The following is a 22,301-nucleotide window of genomic DNA, read 5'->3' as shown; positions in this document are numbered from 1 at the left end:
GTCTTGTTGTAGCAAGGTCGCAGTAAAACCCACTTCCAACTGAGCTTGAGTCACGAAATGTTGATTTAATTCTAGAGCTTGGGTCAGCGAGTCGTGACTCGTGAGCCAAATTGGTATTGAACAGTCCGTACAAATCTGCATTTTTTTTTCTTTTTGCCTTCTAATGATTATTAACCCGAATCTGCTACATACTCCCAAAATCCCTCCCCACTCTCTCCCCCGATAGGTGGCCTTATCTCCCACCATTGATTTTGTTTTATGAGGGGCGCTTTGAGAAAACATGGGGTTATTGTTGTGTGAGTGTGGGGCAAGGTTGGGGAGAACTTGTGAGGGGCACAAAGCATTTTCGTTATTAAATCTTTGACAAGAAGATATGTTGTAGTTATGTCGATATCCTTCGCAAATTAGACTTAGAATTTGGGAGGTTATCAAGTGCTCAATTTATCTTATTAATCTTTCTTTTTTTTTTTTCTTTTGAAAAGTAAAGAAGAGTTAATTGATCAGAAAAAAAAAATAGAGGGTATAAACGCTATACCACCCTAAACATGATACAAGAGAAAAAAGAAAGGAGAAAAAGAAAATAACATGCTGCCAACCTGAACAGGGTTAAACAGTAGAAGAGTTTACAGAATCAAACTCCTTAATTGTTATTTTTCATATCATTTCTTTTTACCTCTTCGTAATACATGAAATTTTCTTATAAAAAATATAAGAAAGGTTTTTATTTTTTCCATGCATGTTAGCATTTGTATAATATTTCTAATTAATTAGTCTACTAGTATGACTCTATTAAAAGGATTAATAGAAGGGCTATGGCAAAGGTGGGTAACTAGTAATTTTTCTGAACGTATGCCTCTTAAATTTTACGGCTTGTTTGGTTCAGAGAATTCAATCCTCAGGAATTCAATAATGGGGTAATCCATTTGCAGGAATTGAATTCCAAGGAATGAGATTCTGATTCCAAATATTAATGTTTGGTTCAGGTAATTGGATTACATGGTTCAGGTAATTGGATTACATGGTAATCCAAATATAGCAAATCACTTTAATACCCTTCCTTACATTTTGAAATTTTAATACACCATACCAGTTTCAAAACTCACCTATTCAAAACCAAATTTTTTCTACACGAATCAGATGATCAAACAACATTCCAAATTATAGTTACATAAATTGCAGATACCCAAGCAAGCATCAAAAAAATAAACACTCAGCCTTGCAAAAAAGAGCTAGTGTACCTATTAAAGGTCATTCAGGCCTTCTCTCAAACACCTATTGCATGTGTCTGACATTGTAGAGATAGCTTTACTGGTGATTAGGAAAAGTACATGATCAATGATCATAGCTTATACTTACAAAACTAATACAAGTAAAACGAGAATAAATTGAAATCAATTCTAAAGAGGAGAAAATACAGCGATACCTCAAGTTTGTTTGTCTTACAGATACCCTAATCTGCTTGACAACACCCTTACAAATATTACTGTCGGTAACGGTGAAAGAATTAATACCCAAATCTTCTCCCGTATTAGGTGATGGATAGGACTAAGGTTTGATGAAATTAGGGTTAAAAAGTTCGAACAAGATCAACATTGGAATTGGAAATCTCCATATATTGATATTTTAAAAAATCGAAGAGATTTCACAATCTACGTTTTGTAAGAAGGGGCAATGAAGTCATTTTACATCTGTTTCGTTCGAAATCGAATTGCATTGCATCGCTCGGTCGCTGAAATGGAAAAGACCAGTTTCGGGGGAATTGGATTCCTTAAGAATCTGATTCTGGATTTTTTCACTCCGTTCGGTTCAGGGTAATTGGGCCGATTCCCTCGTAATCCAATTCCTGGGCTTCCAATTACCTGAAACGAACACACTGTTAATAATTATTCTAAAGAAAGTTACGGGAGCCGGAACTTCAACAGGGTCCCTGCTAAACTCCGTGATAGGAATCCTGGACTCTCTTTTCCAGGATTTTTTATTGGATTTTCTACTGTCAATGTAGAATCATTCTTCAGATTGTGGTTGTCCACCCTTAAATCTTTTGTTTTTTTATATTTTTACCTACATTTTCCTACGATCATAATTCATAGTTTTACCTTGTTTCATACGACCCGAATAAACTTTGCTTAATTTTCTTTTTGTAAGATTTTCTTATAAATAAAAATGTCTGTCACTGTGGCATTATCAAAAAGAGTTTGTCAATTGTATGATTTTAGTATACGTAATGACACGCCCATGTGATAATAATTTTCCAAATGGCATGTGCGGCATATCCCTTATCTTCTCAAATATGACCATATGATAGAGGATAAAAATCTTATCAATTCTTCCATCACAGGTTACTTTTCAAATCTATTCTCGAAGAATTCCTCTACAAGGTCGTCAATTACAGGTATGAAGTTTAATCAACTAAATTTTACAGTTGCTTCCGGGTTGGAAACATATATCTTAGAATCTGAATGTTTTGCTGCCCTGAAAAGTTTGGGTCAGAACAAGGCATCGGGCCCTGATGGTTTCAGGTAACGATTATTCTTAGTTGGCACTTCATGGGTGTCGACATAATGAAGGTCGTAAGAGACTTCAACAAATGGGGAACTTTAAATTGGAGGCTTAAAAATACTTTTCTCTCTTTAATCCGTAATAAAGAGGTGGTTGAAGAAGTGAAAGATTTCAGGCCAATTGGTTTGATGAATATTGTCTACAAAATGCTTTCAAAGGTATTAGCGGAAAGATTGAAAGTAGTTCTCCCTTCTATTATTTCTCACCAGCAAACTGTCTTTATAAAATGAAGACAAATTCTGAATTGTGCTTTAATTTCAAATGAACGTCTCGATTCGAGAATCAAAAGCGGTATGCCGGGGGTGGTTTGTAAGAGTGACATTGAAAAAGCGTTCGACCATTTTTCTTCGGAGTTTGTCGATGAGGTGTTGGAAAAGATGGGGTTTGGAATTCTTTGGCGCAAACGGATTCAAGGCTGCATAACTGATACTCCAATCTCAGTTCTTATAAATGGGTCAGCTCACTTCAAATTCATCTCTGTGAGAGGCTTAACTCAAGGTGATCAGCTTTCGCCTTTTCTTTTTCTTGTTATTTCTGAAGACTTGAATATTATGTTTCGATTTAGGCCACTTAGGTGGGTTTGTTGTGTCCTCGCACAACTTGAAAGTGAGTCATTTACAATACGGCGATGACACTTTAGTGTTCTTAGATGATTCTACAGATCAAATGATTTTTCTGTGATACTTATCGGATGTTAATGAATCCGTTGATTATTCTTATTCCATAAACTCATATAAATAGTATTACAGGAAATCTGGGAGACTTCATTGCATATCGTATATTCTCCCAGATAAATAAGGTAACAGAATTATATTGTCTATTACACCCCCTTAGTCGTAACGGGAGAGGAGCACACGTTAAGACTAGAACGAAAACGAACAAACAATACCCGTGGAAGGCCCTTGGTGAAGATGTCTGCATATTGACTGTCAGAAGGAACGTGCAAAACATGAATCTCACCGATACGTACACGCTCTCGTACAAAATGAATATCAATCTCCACATGTTTAGTGCGTTGATGCTGGACAGGATCCCCTGACATGTAAATTGCACTAGTGTTATCGCAGTAGACAACTGTGGCACGACGTAGAGGGATGTGAAGCTCGAGAAGTAAGTTGCGTAACCAAGTAGTCTCAGCAACGGCATTGGCAACTCCTCGGTATTCGGCTTCCGCACTGGAACGAGATACAGTAGCTTGTCGTTTGGATGACCAAGAAATCAGGTTGTCTCCAAGAAAGATGCAGTAGCCAGATGTCGACCGACGAGAGTCCGGGCAACCCGCCCAGTCAGCATCAGAGTATGCAGTCAAACCCGTGATAGGGGAAGCGGAGAGAAATAAGCCGTGATCAAGAGTGCCTTGAAGATACCTGAGAATGCGCTTAATAGCTTGCATGTGTGCCTCCCTGGGATCATGCATAAATAAACAAACCTGCTGCACGGCATATGAAATATCAGGGCGGGTGAAGGTCAGGTATTGAAGAGCCCCGGCCAGACTTCTGTATAAAGTCGGATCCTCGAGTGGAGGGCCAGATGTAGTACTGAGCTTCGGTTGTGTATCAACAGGAGTAGTGACTGGGTTGCAGTTCGTCATCGATGCACGAGCAATAATATCTTGTGCATATGAGGATTGTGATAGAAATAATCCTGAATCTGAGCGAGTCACAATAATACCCAGAAATTGATGTAACGCGCCAAGATCAGTCATAGCAAATTCACATTTCATCAACCCAATGAAACGCTCTAAAAGTGCATCATTAGAAGCGGTTAGGACAATATCATCCACATATAGTAATAAGTATGCAGTGTCCGAACCAGAGTGATAGACAAAAATTGACGGATCACAAACACTTCCACGAAAACCGCAACCGGTAATAAATTGTGCAAACCGCTGAAACCATGCTCGAGGGGCCTGTTTAAGGCCATAAAGAGACCTACGGAGGCGACAAACATAATCAGGATGAGCGGAATCAACAAAACCTGGTGGTTGATGCATATATACTGTTTCAGCCAGGTCACCGTGAAGAAAGGCATTTTTGACGTCTAGTTGACGAATGCCCCAAGAACGAGATGTTGCGATACTGAGCACAGTGCGTATAGTCGCTGGTTTAACAACTGGACTAAACGTCTCAAAGCAATCAACTCCAACTTGTTGAGATTTGCCATTGGCCACCAGTCGAGCCTTGTAACGTTGCAAAGTGCCGTCAGCGTGAAACTTGTGACGGAAAAGCCACATTGACCGAATGATATGAGCGTTACTAGGGCGAGGAACCAGTTCCCAAGTGTTGGTCATAATCATAGCATTATATTCGTTCTTCATGGCAGCATTCCAGTTGGGGTCCCTAAGTGCATAAAGATGAGAACGGGGAAGAGGGGAAATGGGAATTGTGGATTGGACATGAAGATTGAGTTTTTGGATGGGACGGAAGATGCCCCGGGAGGCCCTGGTGGTTGGGCGAGATGCCGCTCGAAGCTGTGGGCAGGAAGGTGAGGCTGGACGAAGTGGGCTGGAAGAGGCAGGCACAGAGATGGGATGAATAGAAATGGGTTGTGAATCGGAAATGGGCTGAGTTTGGGAGGTTGTTGGAGTGTCGAGGGAGATGGGTTGTGAATCGGAAATGGGATGAGAAGAGATGGGCTGAATAGAAATGGGCAGAGGAGAAGTGGGTTGAGTAGAAATGGGCTGGGTAGAAGTGGGCTGAGTAGAAATGGGCTGAGAGGGATAAGCTAGCCTGCGGTGTGGAGGAGTGTACAAGGGCGAGGGAGATGGGCCTTGTTCAGGAGGTGGAGCGGAAGTGAGCATGGGTACAGGCTCAACAGGATTTGAAGGTACGGGTGATGGATAGGTGGAGGATTTTAGAAATGAATAGAGAGGATGGGTTTGTGGGTCGTGAGTATGGGAAGAGCCTGGACAAGAGGAAACAGAGAAGGGGAATACGTTTTCATCAAACGTGACATGTCTTGAAATAATGATTTTGTGTGTGGAAATGTCAAGACAACGATAACCACGATGATTGGGTGGAAAACCAAGAAAAACACACCTAGTGGAGCGAGGGGCAAGTTTGTGTGGTGTGGTGGAGGAGAGATTAGGGTAGCAAAGACAACCAAAAATGCGAAGATGAGTATATGTGGGTTGGCGTCTATATAAGATGGACATTGGTGATTTGAAATTGAGAAGTCTAGTAGGAAGAATGTTGTGGAGGTAGACAGCCATAAGAAGAGAGTAAACCCAATATTTGGGAGGAACGGAGGCATGAGACATTAGAGTACGAGTGATATCATTGATTCGGCGAATCATGCGTTCAGCCTTACCATTTTGAGATGATGTGTGAGGACACGAGAAGCGAAAAACTAGGCCGTTTTTACTAGCAAAGTTGTGAAAAGTGGAATTGTCAAATTCGCGACCCATGTCGCATTGGAATGATTTAATTTGGCGTTCGAATTGAGTTTGAACAAAAGATTGGAATTCCAAAAATTTGGTGAAGACTTTGGATTTTAATTTTAGTGGAAAAACCCATAAATAATTGGTGAAATCATCCAAAAATAGAAGATAATAACGAAATCCCGTATCTATATTCAACGGAGACGTCCATAAATCACTATGAATTATATCAAAAGGAGCAATACTGGTGGAATGAGAGTCATAAAAGGGAAGACGAACATGTTTGCTAATTTGACAAGAATGACAAAGATTGGGAGAATTATCCTTATTACATTGAATAAAAGATTTTGTGCGTAAAGCATCGAGGACAGCTTTGCCAGGGTGGCCGAGACGACTATGCCAAACGGTAGGTGAGCATACGGCAAGAGAATATTGATTAGGTGGTGACGAAAAAGAGGATTGCACGGCGGAGGTGGTAATGGGATAGAGCTCCCCAGAACTATCACATCGGAGAATAGTCTTCCTCGAACTCAAGTCCTTCACAGAAAAACCATAATGATCAAATTCAACAGACACATGATTATCAGTGGTAAATTTTCGAACAGAGATTAAGTTTTTGATGATGGAAGGAACGACAAGGGTGTCGTTGAGATGAAGGGTGTGAGTTGGAAGATTTATGTACTTAGAGCCACTAGCAGTTACCGGAATGCTATTGCCATTTCCCACCAAGATAGAACGAACATTACTGGAATTAAAAACTTTTTGTAATGTACCTGGATCCGAGGTGATGTGTGAGGTTGCTCCGGTGTCCATATAGAAATCATCATCGGGTGTCCGAATGCTCATAGAGCTGTAGGCTTCGGCGATATCTGACGGTTGTAGATAGTCTGTGGTCGGAGCAATGTAGGCTTGCGGTGATCGGCCGGATGTAGGATGGCGGCCACGACCCCGTCCTCTACCACGGTTCTGGCGGCCTCGTCCGCGGTTGGCAGGTGGAGCAGCATTCCAGGGAGAAGCCCAGTAAGGAGTAGCCGGATATGGGCCAGGTGCAGCAACGTTCCAGGGAGAAGCCCAGTGCGGGTAAGGAGGAAATGGGCTTGCTGGGTTGGGCAGTAGTGGGCTTCTGTTCGATCCAGTAGTGGGCTGCTGGTGAGAAAACAGTGGGCCTGTTGGGTTGGGAAGCAACGGCGCTGTGCGATCCAGACTTTGTTGATGACGCTGTGCAGCAACAGGAAGGTGATGGGAGGTGTGCGGTGCTTCGGCAGCAAGGGCAGCATGAGTATTTGATGTGGATTGATGTTCACGGCGAATATCTTCAGTGCGTAGTTGAGATCGAGCAGTGTCAAACGATGGCATCGATTGTTGAATGAAGGAGGCAACAGTATTATATTCCTCCGGAAGTCCATTGACAAGCTGGATAACTAGTCGTTTTTCATCCATTGGAAACTCGAGGTCACTCAATCGATTGGAGAGTGCCTGTAGCTTATCACAGTAATCATCAACGTTGTTACAGTCAATAAATTTTAGATTTACAAACTTACTTTCAATGCTGGCAGCGCGGTTTCCTTTGTTGTCTTGGAAGAGACGTTTGAGATGGTTCCATAAATCCTTCGCAGTTTTTCCAGTTTTGAGAACAGTCAGCATCAGATCTTTGGTCATGGTGGAGAACATCCATTGACGACACAGGGCGTCAAGTTGTAGAATGGTGGCAGCGTCAAGATCTGGTGTGGTAGAAGAACTATCTATAAGAAAAAGGAGGTTGTGCGCTTGAAGATGAAGTTGAAATAGGAGAACCCATGAAGAGTATTCGTCTTGTTTGATATCTAGTGTAACAGGGATCAAAACTTTGATGTTGGAAACGGCGAAAGCCGGATGTATGGTGTTTTTATTACTTTGTGTGGATCGATTATTTGCCATTGATGATTATTGGTGTTTTGGTGTTTTTAGAGGAAGAAGAAGGAGGACCGGTTTGGCCTCATGATACCATATCGGATGTTAATGAATCCGTTGATTATTCTTATTCCATAAACTCATATAAATAGTATTACAGGAAATCTGGGAGACTTCATTGCATATCGTATATTCTCCCAGATAAATAAGGTAACAGAATTACATTGTCTATTAATACTATCTCCTTGTGTTTGAAATGGTCACTGGGCTTCACATCAACTTTGCTAAGAGCAGTCTTTTTGGGGTTGCCAATGCTGTGAATGCAGATTCTATGGATGCCATGTTATGTTGCAAAGTTGAAGCTTTTACGTCTACCTAGGTCCGCCTTTAGGGTATTTTTCAAACTCTTCGCATAAGTGGAAAGTGATTATAGAAAGGTGCATATCAAGATTGTGCACTTGGAAGAGATCATGTCTCCGCAAAGCCGGCAAATTAACGCTTATAAAGAGTGTTTTGGCCAGCATGCCTATATACATGTTATCTCTTTTTATTGACCATCAAAGGTGATTAAATCAATTGAAATAGTGATTAGGAATTTCTTATGGGATGCTTCTGAATCTAAGAAAAGTCATCACTATGTGAATTGGAAAAAAAATATGGCATCCCTCTCAAAAAAATGGGGGCTGGTATAAAATCTATAAAGAGCATGAATAAGTCTTTACCCTCCAAATGGTGGTGGCATTTCAATAAAGAAAAGACGGCTCTTTGGAGGAAGGCGATAGCGGCGAAGTACGATTCTGCAAATTGCGACAGGGAAACTAAGAAATCTAAAGCTTCTAGCAACTGCGGAGTTTGGAAAGGTATTTTCTCTCAACTAAAATCTTTTAAACAAGGTTCTATAATTACTGTTGGGAATGGAAGTACAACTAGGTTCTGGGAAGATAAATGTTGGGTGATCTTCCTTTTAAAGAAAAATTCCCTAGCATCTATGCTATAACATAGTCCAAAAACTGGACAGTTCAACAATGTGTTGTTAACATTTCTAATGAAGGGACTTGGAAGCTCGGCTTGTCGAGAAGATCGTATCAACATCAGACCAACGAAGTCTGTTCATTACTTGAGCTGATAGAAACTAAGGTTCTAAACAACACCAATGAAGACTCACTTTCTGGTCTGTCGACAAAAATGAGCTTTTCTCGGTAAGATCAGCTTACTCATGGTTTGAAAATAAGCATAATATTGTGACACGAAATCTAAGTGTCTGGTCCATAGCGTGGCCACACAAAGTTGGTTTTTTCCTATGGAAGGTATATCATAAAAAGATGGCAACCATGGACACCCTTCGTAAGAAAAGAATATCGATAGTGAATGGTTGTTTGATGTGCTGCAAGGAAGAAGAAACTGCTACTCATTTACTGTTTCACTGCCCGACATTCACGAAGATATGAGACTACTTCAGATCATATGTGCATACATAATAGGTGATGCTGAATTGCATTGATTTAATCATCAAATGTTGGAGGGTTAAACACTTATCTTCAATGGGTCAAGTCTTGTGGCAGTTACTTACTGCGGCCATCACTTGGAATACGGTACAACAAAAGAAATACAGAATACAAAAAGACTAAAATGCAAGTCTACCAATGATGTAGGAATACATGGACTCTGTAATTTCAAATTGTGGACAATCTTTTTGAAATGTAATCTTTTGGTATTGTTTTTTGTTTTCTGGATTGATGTCAGGCAACGTCCAACCTTGTTCTTAGAGTGCGGGGATTTTCGTTGGGAGTCTCTTCCTCTAAGTATGCGGTTGTTCTTGCTTAATTCTTGTATAAATTTACTTTTACCGAGAAAAATAAATAAATATGACCATATGAGATCCCATGCATGTATAATACAACATGTAGTGTGCATCTCATTCTGTTCCAGATGATGAGTATGACGATATGAGATCCCATGCATGCATAATACAACATGTAGTATGCATCTCATTCTGTTCCAGATGATTGAGTATGACGATATGAGATCCCATGCATGCATAATACAACATGTATAGTATGTACCAAAAAAACCACAAAATCTTAATACCAGAAAATTCAAAATCTATCATTGAAATCCCTAGTTCCCTGTACCACCATCATTGACACTTGTGCTAACACCTTGAACGTTATCGCAATATCTCATGATGAATCGTGATCTTTTGATATAAAATAAGGGCCAAAATTGTACATCTAAATTATTTCCTTCATGAGGTCACATTTTGACAAACTAAATAAGATGGACGCATTATACTTAACGCAGCACAGTTGACGGGTTTTGCTGAAGTTTCTTTTCATTCCCAAGAGGATGGTTTTTTGTTGCAAAAAATGTTGGGTCCATTTTTAGATGACGATGATGATTTGTGTAGATACATCCAATATTTTGTGGGACCCGGTTATGATTATGTAGGGAGAAGTTGAAGATCTATGTGTTCCTAGTGGCAGACAAGTAGGCCCATGAGTGTTCTCCTATGTTCTTTTTGAATTTTTAGGAATGTTGTTTTAAACTTAATTAATTAATAATTAATACTCGATTAACTTTTTTTTTTGACCTTTTTGATTTTGCGTATGCATTTGGCTTGACGTATTTAGCGACTCGCACGCAAGACCGGATGTAAATTACTAGGTGCAGTGCAGATTGAGATACTTACGTACTAGGAACGTTTATTGGGGGCTGTATACGTTTATGTTGAAGGTGGATGTTTGGTTTCTGTGGATTTAAGTATCGATATATGAAAGGTATAATGATTGTGATGGTGCATACTATTTGCTCTCGATGACCTGTGACTCGAATACTCAAGGAACTCGAGTGGAATTGAGATTTGAGAGGATGAGTGTGATTTTTGGTTTGATCCTACACAGTCGGTAAACGAAGACCACACTTGAACATAAACCAACTTGCTAACAGCAAGTCTAGTGGTGTGGGCAAATGAGCAAGTTTGCTCATTTTCACCCCCATAGTGGAACTAGCAAATAAGTGGCAAATGTTTAAATTTGAGCAAACAGGGTCGACCGGCTTTCTTTGAGACGATGACGCCTAGTTTATCCAACGTCTAATTTTATTCTCTATAAATTTGACAATTTTCAATTGTAAAATCACACATTTTTACCCTCAAGAACTCTCATATTTCAAACTTTCAATCTCAAACTCTTAATCTTTAAATCAAAATAAGAAGAAGAATGGAAAAAAATCCAACAAATGAATACTTCGTCACAAATACAAAATGCTTCAACATAAAATGCTTCAGCACCAAAAGTTCGTGGTCCAAAGTATAATCTAGATGAAGATAAACCTATCGGCAGAGGTTATGTAGCATTTACGTACGCTTGATCATATCAATGGTGTACTTCAACAACAATTTAATATGCTTTGGAAAATATTTTTAAACAACTTTGTCAACAAACTAGAAATCTAAAAAAAACGTGATGTTACTGGGTTGTCAGGTCGTTTAAATACAATCAACAAAGACATGAACAATTGGGTAGCTTTGGTGATGCAAATGAATCGTTGCAAAGCGAGTGGTGATACTGAAGTTGATGTGGTAAGACATATTCGAAATTATTTAATTGATTTTTAAAACGTGTTAAATTTGTTGTTATAACTAATTTATAAATGTTCAAACTGCAACAACGAAAAACTCGAGAGAATGACAAAGAAAAAAAAAAGTTTCCAGTATGAAGCTTGTTTCCACATTCTCAGAAAGCTGGAGTAACAAAGTAATCACCTTACGAGACTACACATGTTTCTCTAGGATCTCCATACTCTTCACTAGAAACAAACTCAAACCCTTCACCTAATACTGGCGATCCATCATGGTAATTCTATTCTTAGTATTAATGGAAATGGAGAAAGATATGATGGACCGGGTGTCAAAAGATCAAAAATAAACTGAAAGGCAGCTCAAGATGCCGCACAATCACCGATGTCATTGTAGCAATATAAAGTCATTGGGTGATGATAACAATGACTTGTTCGAAACTCGTCAGCACTATATTCATTAACCGATCAAAAAAAAAAGATGTCGCACAATTGATAGCTAAGGAATTAAACCTAAAACTATGGTTATATTTACACCTGCAAGTATACAGGGTCAGATAGTAGATAATGAAAAGCAGGGGAAGTCCACAGGGACAAGGAGGGAGCTGGTGTTGTTTCTACTTTTCTAGTGACAGAAAGTAAAGCAATGCAATATATTAGAATGGGAGGAAAATCAGCTTGCTCACTGATATGCCCCTAGTATTGACTGTCTTTTGACAGCACAGTCAATCACAGGCATACCAGAGCACTGATTACTTCCCATTGCTCAAACAAAACAGGAATCAAGATAAACATGAACAGGAGCTTGATATAAAATGTAACAATCACACACTCAAATTAAATACATGTTGGAGTTCAGAACAGCTAAAATTAACAATGCATTTGAATTGAGAATCATGGAATTGAAAAGATTGAAACCCTCAAAGCTACAGTTCATGGAAATAACAAAACTAAACTATTCTACTGATGCTCTGGTTAATCCAGGCATAGCTTCTAACACACACCCATCATCCCTATTTATACACAAACCAACTTTCCCCAAAACAGGACCACATCAGTCTAATTAGGGTTTGGTGAAAATACAAATTAAATCAAAAATAATCCTACCTAACTCTGATAACAACCCTAATAGACTATCCCATACTTCAATTTAACATTCAATTGATTTCCCCCAAAAATTTCCCAAATCAGAAAAATTAGGGTTTTAGAAATTAAAATTAGAAATTTACCTAATCTCTGACTCCGATCAAACTTCGACCTATGCTTAGAATTAGTCTTCTCTTGCTTCCCATACCTCCAATTGCTCTCCTAACTCACCTAATTTACCAATTTTTCACACGTTAGGGTTTTGAGAAAAACGTGTATAAAAATGGGAAATTAGGTGGCTAGATAGGTTGTAATGATGGTAGTGGAGATGGGTTATGGTGTTTGGTTGATTTGAGAGGAGATGGTGGTGGTTGAGGTGGTGGTTGAGCGGGGCAGGGTAAGGTGGTGTTGCAGAGGGTGAGGGAGAAGATGGAGTCGATGGGGTTTGAGGAAGGGGTTGTTTGTTTTGCGGGTATAGGTATTTGATTGTTTGGGTGTTGAGCAGACCCATCAAATCTCGATGTTTTGTGAGGGGAATCCGTAGGATGATAGGATGAGGGAAAGATCCAACGATGTGATGTAAATGGATGTGGAGCGACCGTTGGATATGTAATACATCAAGACTGACGGTCCAAGATGGGGTTAGGTGTTGTGTTTGACAGGAGCTTCAGACTTCGATGCACGACGATGAGGCGACCATAGGATGCTGAGATGATCCAATCTGACGGCTACATGAGAGGTGGGCTATGGATATTGGAAGTGGGTTTGGGTGAGGGGTTTGGGCCTTGGGTATGCCAAGCCCATATCTTCTTTAAGAACAATTCTTCCTCTTCAAGCCCAGTTCTAGCTTTTTGGTCTTGCGCACAACATTCTTCGCGGCTTCCTTGTGTGATTCCTCTTGGCTTCCACCACTTTTCTGCTCTTTTCCGCTCCGCAATTCATCCAAACTTTATTTATTACCTAAAAATGCAAAATTAATTAATAAAAATATTTATTCTTGAAAACAAAGAAAATACAAAATATGGGATAAAATGTAGAATTAATGCACAAAAGATGAGTTAATTGCCAACAAAAAGATATAGAAATATGCACTTTTTAGCACTCATCAAATACCCCCAAACCTGAATTTTACTTGTCCTCAAGTAAAACAAAACTAGGGAAAACCTATACCACTGTCGCTGGTCTCTCGAATGCATTTAGCATATGCACTAAGCCTTTTAAACCGCTAAGTGTCCCTAGTGGACGAGTGAAGTCTCGTGAAGGTTTGCTTAGAACGTACCTACAAAGTTCTAGGTCAAAATATAAGCTCAGATTCCATCAAATGTGACATGTGCAAGTCAGTTTAAGCTCACAGCAAAATGGAGATGTCAATCTAGCTATCCAAGGCACAATCCTAGCACTGATAACAAATAAAGACATGTGATAAGAGTGTAAAGTGTATCTACACATGTGTAAAGAAAGATCGGATGTTATGACTACTAATCACCAAGAGATAGTTTCTCAGGCTAAGAACCAAGGTCGAAATCTAGCTAGCTGTCCGGACTTTACGAGAATTGTGAATGAGTTGGAGGTATTTCACAATTACTCGCGTTGTACATCAATGGCATACACCCTCCTTGCTTATTACAATGAAACAACAAAATGACTATTTACATGACTCTTATTTACATTGACTACTCTCTTTTATTTCTGGAACAAGAGAGGATGGAATTGATAAATACTTGATTGATTTTTTTCTTTTTTTCTTTTTTTTTTTTTCTGAAAATATACATCTTTTTTTTTTTTTTTTTGTATTGGGTTTTGAAGCCCAAATTTTAGTTTAAAAGAAACTACAAGCCTAACAAACAACTAAATTACAAGCCCAAATAAAGAAAGAAATAAAAATAAAACTAATTATTACAAACCCACAAAAAAAAAATAAAAAAAAATAAAACTAAAATTATTACAATCCCAAATAAAGAAAGAAATAAAATTAAAATTAAAATAATTATTACATGCCCACAGATTAAAAATGGAAGCCCACAGGTTGGGTTCTCTTAATGGGTTTAGGCTTACCTTTGAAGCACAGCCCAGCTGTTCAGTTTGGTTGCAAAAGCCCAGTTGGGCTTTGGATCATCCTAAGCTTTGGCTTCAACACTCAAGGCCCAGTTGGGCTTGGTTCAATTTCCTCTCCTTCTGCAGCTTACATCCCAACAGCAAGGTTCTTCTAGCCCAGCAGCTAGGTAAGCAAAGTGTACCTACAGCCCACCGGCAGCTCTGGCAAGCAAGGCAACAACCAACAGCAGCACCAGTTACCTGCACACTTAAATGTGTGTGATCAATACACAAAGAACATGGGCAAAGTAAGCAAAGTTGAAGAACTGCAATGCAGTTGTGCAATTGCAGATGGAGAAAATGCTTACAGAATGCAGAATATAAAGTTGCTGAGAACATGCAGTTTAAGAAGTTGCTGAAAATGACAATGCATAGCTATCATTACAAGAGCTAAGTTACAGGAAGAGATGAAGGCTAAGGCTACAGAGCAAGATGCTAAAGTGAATGAAATGCAGAATTAGTTTAAGATGACGATGGTATGCAGCTAGACTAAAAATTCAAGTTTAAGATATAGTGGTATGCAGTTATGAATTATGCTACATGAATGGAATGCAAAGCAAAAGAATGGTAACAGTGAAGATTGAGCTAAAAATGCATATGTACAGGAGAGACTACACAGCACGCTAGAAGAGCAATGAGCAGCAAATGAGCAAGGGAATAACTTGTAAGAGGGACAGCACGAGTGACAGATGAAGATGCAAGATGAGTTATGTCAAGATATGCAATGAAAGTGCAAATATGCAGTGACAATGAAATATGCAGTAAAATGCAAAAAAGAGCAAAGATAAAGAGCACACAACAGCACCGCTACCGAGTCCCCGGCAGCGCGCCAAAACTTGATAGCTAAGGAATTAACCTAAAACTATGGTTATATTTACACCTGCAAGTATACAGGGTCAGATAGTAGATAATGAAAAGCAGGGGAAGTCCACAGGGACAAGGAGGGAGCTGGTGTTGTTTCTACTTTTCTAGTGACAGAAAGTAAAGCAATGCAATATATTAGAATGGGAGGAAAATCAGCTTGCTCACTGATATGCCCCTAGTATTGACTGTCTTTTGACAGCACAGTCAATCACAGGCATACCAGAGCACTGATTACTTCCCATTGCTCAAACAAAACAGGAATCAAGATAAACATGAACAGGAGCTTGATATAAAATGTAACAATCACACACTCAAATTAAATACATGTTGGAGTTCAGAACAGCTAAAATTAACAATGCATTTGAATTGAGAATCATGGAATTGAAAAGATTGAAACCCTCAAAGCTACAGTTCATGGAAATAACAAAACTAAACTATTCTACTGATGCTCTGGTTAATCCAGGCATAGCTTCTAACACACACCCATCATCCCTATTTATACACAAACCAACTTTCCCCAAAACAGGACCACATCAGTCTAATTAGGGTTTGGTGAAAATACAAATTAAATCAAAAATCCTACCTAACTCTGATAACAACCCTAATAGACTATCCCATACTTCAATTTAACATTCAATTGATTTCCCCCAAAAATTTCCCAAATCAGAAAAATTAGGGTTTTAGAAATTAAAATTAGAAATTTACCTAATCTCTGACTCCGATCAAACTTCGACCTATGCTTAGAATTAGTCTTCTCTTGCTTCCCATACCTCCAATTGCTCTCCTAACTCACCTAATTTACCAATTTTTCACACGTTAGGGTTTTGAGAAAAACGTGTATAAAAATGGGAAATTAGGTGGCTAGATAGGTTGTAATGATGGTAGTGGAGATGGGTTATGGTGTTTGGTTGATTTGAGAGGAGATGGTGGTGGTTGAGGTGGTGGTTGAGCGGGGCAGGGTAAGGTGGTGTTGCAGAGGGTGAGGGAGAAGATGGAGTCGATGGGGTTTGAGGAAGGGGTTGTTTGTTTTGCGGGTATAGGTATTTGATTGTTTGGGTGTTGAGCAGACCCATCAAATCTCGATGTTTTGTGAGGGGAATCCGTAGGATGATAGGATGAGGGAAAGATCCAACGATGTGATGTAAATGGATGTGGAGCGACCGTTGGATATGTAATACATCAAGACTGACGGTCCAAGATGGGGTTAGGTGTTGTAGTGTTTGACAGGAGCTTCAGACTTCGATGCACGACGATGAGGCGACCATAGGATGCTGAGATGATCCAATCTGACGGCTACAGAGAGGTGGGCTATGGATATTGGAAGTGGGTTTGGGTGAGGGGTTTGGGCCTTGGGTATGCCAAGCCCATATCTTCTTTAAGAACAATTCTTCCTCTTCAAGCCCAGTTCTAGCTTTTTGGTCTTGCGCACAACATTCTTCGCGGCTTCCTTGTGTGATTCCTCTTGGCTTCCACCACTTTTCTGCTCTTTTCCGCTCCGCAATTCATCCAAACTTTATTTATTACCTAAAAATGCAAAATTAATTAATAAAAATATTTATTCTTGAAAACAAAGAAAATACAAAATATGGGATAAAATGTAGAATTAATGCACAAAAGATGAGTTAATTGCCAACAAAAGATATAGAAATATGCACTTTTTAGCACTCATCAAATACCCCCAAACCTGAATTTTACTTGTCCTCAAGTAAAACAAAACTAGGGAAATCCTACCTATACCACTGTCGCTGGTCTCTCGAATGCATTTAGCATATGCACTAAGCCTTTTAAACCGCTAAGTGTCCCTAGTGGACGAGTGAAGTCTCGTGAAGGTTTGCTTAGAACGTACCTACAAAGTTCTAGGTCAAAATATAAGCTCAGATTCCATCAAATGTGACATGTGCAAGTCAGTTTAAGCTCACAGCAAAATGGAGATGTCAATCTAGCTATCCAAGGCACAATCCTAGCACTGATAACAAATAAAGACATGTGATAAGAGTGTAAAGTGTATCTACACATGTGTAAAGAAAGATCGGATGTTATGACTACTAATCACCAAGAGATAGTTTCTCAGGCTAAGAACCAAGGTCGAAATCTAGCTAGCTGTCCGGACTTTACGAGAATTGTGAATGAGTTGGAGGTATTTCACAATTACTCGCGTTGTACATCAATGGCATACACCCTCCTTGCTTATTACAATGAAACAACAAAATGACTATTTACATGACTCTTATTTACATTGACTACTCTCTTTTATTTCTGGAACAAGAGAGGATGGAATTGATAAATACTTGATTGATTTTTTTTTTTTCTTTTTTTTTTTTTCTGAAAATATACATCTTTTTTTTTTTTTTTTTGTATTGGGTTTTGAAGCCCAAATTTTAGTTTAAAAGAAACTACAAGCCTAACAAACAACTAAATTACAAGCCCAAATAAAGAAAGAAATAAAAATAAAACTAATTATTACAAACCCACAAAAAAAATAAAAAAAAATAAAACTAAAATTATTACAATCCCAAATAAAGAAAGAAATAAAATTAAAATTAAAATAATTATTACATGCCCACAGATTAAAAATGGAAGCCCACAGGTTGGGTTCTCTTAATGGGTTTAGGCTTACCTTTGAAGCACAGCCCAGCTGTTCAGTTTGGTTGCAAAAGCCCAGTTGGGCTTTGGATCATCCTAAGCTTTGGCTTCAACACTCAAGGCCCAGTTGGGCTTGGTTCAATTTCCTCTCCTTCTGCAGCTTACATCCCAACAGCAAGGTTCTTCTAGCCCAGCAGCTAGGTAAGCAAAGTGTACCTACAGCCCACCGGCAGCTCTGGCAAGCAAGGCAACAACCAACAGCAGCACCAGTTACCTGCACACTTAAATGTGTGTGATCAATACACAAAGAACATGGGCAAAGTAAGCAAAGTTGAAGAACTGCAATGCAGTTGTGCAATTGCAGATGGAGAAAATGCTTACAGAATGCAGAATATAAAGTTGCTGAGAACATGCAGTTTAAGAAGTTGCTGAAAATGACAATGCATAGCTATCATTACAAGAGCTAAGTTACAGGAAGAGATGAAGGCTAAGGCTACAGAGCAAGATGCTAAAGTGAATGAAATGCAGAATTAGTTTAAGATGACGATGGTATGCAGCTAGACTAAAAATTCAAGTTTAAGATATAGTGGTATGCAGTTATGAATTATGCTACATGAATGGAATGCAAGCAAAAGAATGGTAACAGTGAAGATTGAGCTAAAAATGCATATGTACAGGAGACTACACAGCAAGCTAGAAGAGCAAGTGAGCAGCAAATGAGCAAAGGGAAATAACTTGTAAGAGTGACAGCAAGAGTGACAGATGAAGATGCAAGAATGAGGTTATGTGCAAGATATGCAATGAAAGTGCAAATATGCAGTGACAATGAAAAGTATGCAGTAAAATGCAGAAAATAAGAGCAAAGATAAAGAGCAAACAGCAACAGCACCGCTACCGAGTCCCCGGCAGCGGCGCCAAAAACTTGATAGCTAAGGAATTAAACCTAAAACTATGGTTATATTTACACCTGCAAGTATACAGGGTCAGATAGTAGATAATGAAAAGCAGGGGAAGTCCACAGGGACAAGGAGGGAGCTGGTGTTGTTTCTACTTTTCTAGTGACAGAAAGTAAAGCAATGCAATATATTAGAATGGGAGGAAAATCAGCTTGCTCACTGATATGCCCCTAGTATTGACTGTCTTTTGACAGCACAGTCAATCACAGGCATACCAGAGCACTGATTACTTCCCATTGCTCAAACAAAACAGGAATCAAGATAAACATGAACAGGAGCTTGATATAAAATGTAACAATCACACACTCAAATTAAATACATGTTGGAGTTCAGAACAGCTAAAATTAACAATGCATTTGAATTGAGAATCATGGAATTGAAAAGATTGAAACCCTCAAAGCTACAGTTCATGGAAATAACAAAACTAAACTATTCTACTGATGCTCTGGTTAATCCAGGCATAGCTTCTAACACACACCCATCATCCCTATTTATACACAAACCAACTTTCCCCAAAACAGGACCACATCAGTCCAATTAGGGTTTGGTGAAAATACAAATTAAATCAAAATAATCCTACCTAACTCTGATAACAACCCTAATAGACTACCCCTACTTCATTTAACATTCAATTGATTTCCCCCAAAAATTTCCCAAATCAGAAAAATTAGGGTTTTAGAAATTAAAATTAGAAATTTACCTAATCTCTGACTCCGATCAAACTTCGACCTATGCTTAGAATTAGTCTTCTCTTGCTTCCCATACCTCCAATTGCTCTCCTAACTCACCTAATTTACCAATTTTTCACACGTTAGGGTTTTGAGAAAAACTGTATAAAAATGGGAAATTAGGTGGCTAGATAGGTTGTAATGATGGTAGTGGAGATGGGTTATGGTGTTTGGTTGATTTGAGAGGAGATGGTGGTGGTTGAGGTGGTGGTTGAGCGGGGCAGGGTAAGGTGGTGTTGCAGAGGGTGAGGGAGAAGATGGAGTCGATGGGGTTTGAGGAAGGGGTTGTTTGTTTTGCGGGTATAGGTATTTGTTGTTTGGGTGTTGAGCAGACCCATCAAATCTCGATGTTTTGTGAGGGGAATCCGTAGGATGATAGGATGAGGGAAAGATCCAACGATGTGATGTAAATGGATGTGGAGCGACCGTTGGATATGTAATACATCAAGACTGACGGTCCAAGATGGGGTTAGGTGTTGTAGTGTTTGACAGGAGCTTCAGACTTCGATGCACGACGATGAGGCGACCATAGGATGCTGAGATGATCCAATCTGACGGCTACAGGAGAGGTGGGCTATGGATATTGGAAGTGGGTTTGGGTGAGGGGTTTGGGCCTTGGGTATGCCAAGCCCATATCTTCTTTAAGAACAATTCTTCCTCTTCAAGCCCAGTTCTAGCTTTTTGGTCTTGCGCACAACATTCTTCGCGGCTTCCTTGTGTGATTCCTCTTGGCTTCCACCACTTTTCTGCTCTTTTCCGCTCCGCAATTCATCCAAACTTTATTTATTACCTAAAAATGCAAAATTAATTAATAAAAATATTTATTCTTGAAAACAAAGAAAATACAAAATATGGGATAAAATGTAGAATTAATGCACAAAAGATGAGTTAATTGCCAACAAAAAGATATAGAAATATGCACTTTTTAGCACTCATCAAATACCCCCAAACCTGAATTTTACTTGTCCTCAAGTAAAACAAAACTAGGGAAATCCTACCTATACCACTGTCGCTGGTCTCTCGAATGCATTTAGCATATGCACTAAGCCTTTTAAACCGCTAAGTGTCCCTAGTGGACGAGTGAAGTCTCGTGAAGGTTTGCTTAGAACGTACCTACAAAGTTCTAGGTCAAAATATAAGCTCAGATTCCATCAAATGTGACATGTGCAAGTCAGTTTAAGCTCACAGCAAAATGGAGATGTCAATCTAGCTATCCAAGGCACAATCCTAGCACTGATAACAAATAAAGACATGTGATAAGAGTGTAAAGTGTATCTACACATGTGTAAAGAAAGATCGGATGTTATGACTACTAATCACCAAGAGATAGTTTCTCAGGCTAAGAACCAAGGTCGAAATCTAGCTAGCTGTCCGGACTTTACGAGAATTGTGAATGAGTTGGAGGTATTTCACAATTACTCGCGTTGTACATCAATGGCATACACCCTCCTTGCTTATTACAATGAAACAACAAAATGACTATTTACATGACTCTTATTTACATTGACTACTCTCTTTTATTTCTGGAACAAGAGAGGATGGAATTGATAAATACTTGATTGATTTTTTTTTTTTTTCTTTTTTTTTTTTCTGAAAATATACATCTTTTTTTTTTTTTTTTTGTATTGGGTTTTGAAGCCCAAATTTTAGTTTAAAAGAAACTACAAGCCTAACAAACAACTAAATTACAAGCCCAAATAAAGAAAGAAATAAATAAAAATAAAACTAATTATTACAAACCCACAAAAAAATAAAAAAAAAATAAAAAAAAAACTAAAATTATTACAATCCCAAATAAAGAAAGAAATAAAATTAAAATTAAAATAATTATTACATGCCCACAGATTAAAAATGGAAGCCCACAGGTTGGGTTCTCTTAATGGGTTTAGGCTTACCTTTGAAGCACAGCCCAGCTGTTCAGTTTGGTTGCAAAAGCCCAGTTGGGCTTTGGATCATCCTAAGCTTTGGCTTCAACACTCAAGGCCCAGTTGGGCTTGGTTCAATTTCCTCTCCTTCTGTAGCTTACATCCCAACAACAAGGTTCTTCTAGCCCAGCAGCTAGGTAAGCAAAGTGTACCTACAGCCCACCAGCAGCTCTGGCAAGCAAGGCAACAACCAACAGCAGCACCAGTTACCTGCACACTTAAATGTGTGTGATCAATACACAAAGAACATGGGCAAAGTAAGCAAAGTTGAAGAACTGCAATGCAGTTGTGCAATTGCAGATGGAGAAAATGCTTACAGAATGCAGAATATAAAGTTGCTGAGAACATGCAGTTTAAGAAGTTGCTGAAAATGACAATGCATAGCTATCATTACAAGAGCTAAGTTACAGGAAGAGATGAAGGCTAAGGCTACAGAGCAAGATGCTAAAGTGAATGAAATGCAGAATTAGTTTAAGATGACGATGGTATGCAGCTAGACTAAAAATTCAAGTTTAAGATATAGTGGTATGCAGTTATGAATTATGCTACAGGAATGGAATGCAATGCAAAAGAATGGTAACAGTGAAGATTGAGCTAAAAATGCATATGTACAGGAGAGACTACACAGCAAGCTAGAAGAGCAAGTGAGCAGCAAATGAGC

This window comes from Papaver somniferum, chromosome 5 (assembly GCF_003573695.1).
Source record: "Papaver somniferum cultivar HN1 chromosome 5, ASM357369v1, whole genome shotgun sequence".
Lineage (NCBI taxonomy): Eukaryota > Viridiplantae > Streptophyta > Magnoliopsida > Ranunculales > Papaveraceae > Papaver > Papaver somniferum.
Note: the sequence above shows the minus strand (reverse complement) of the source record.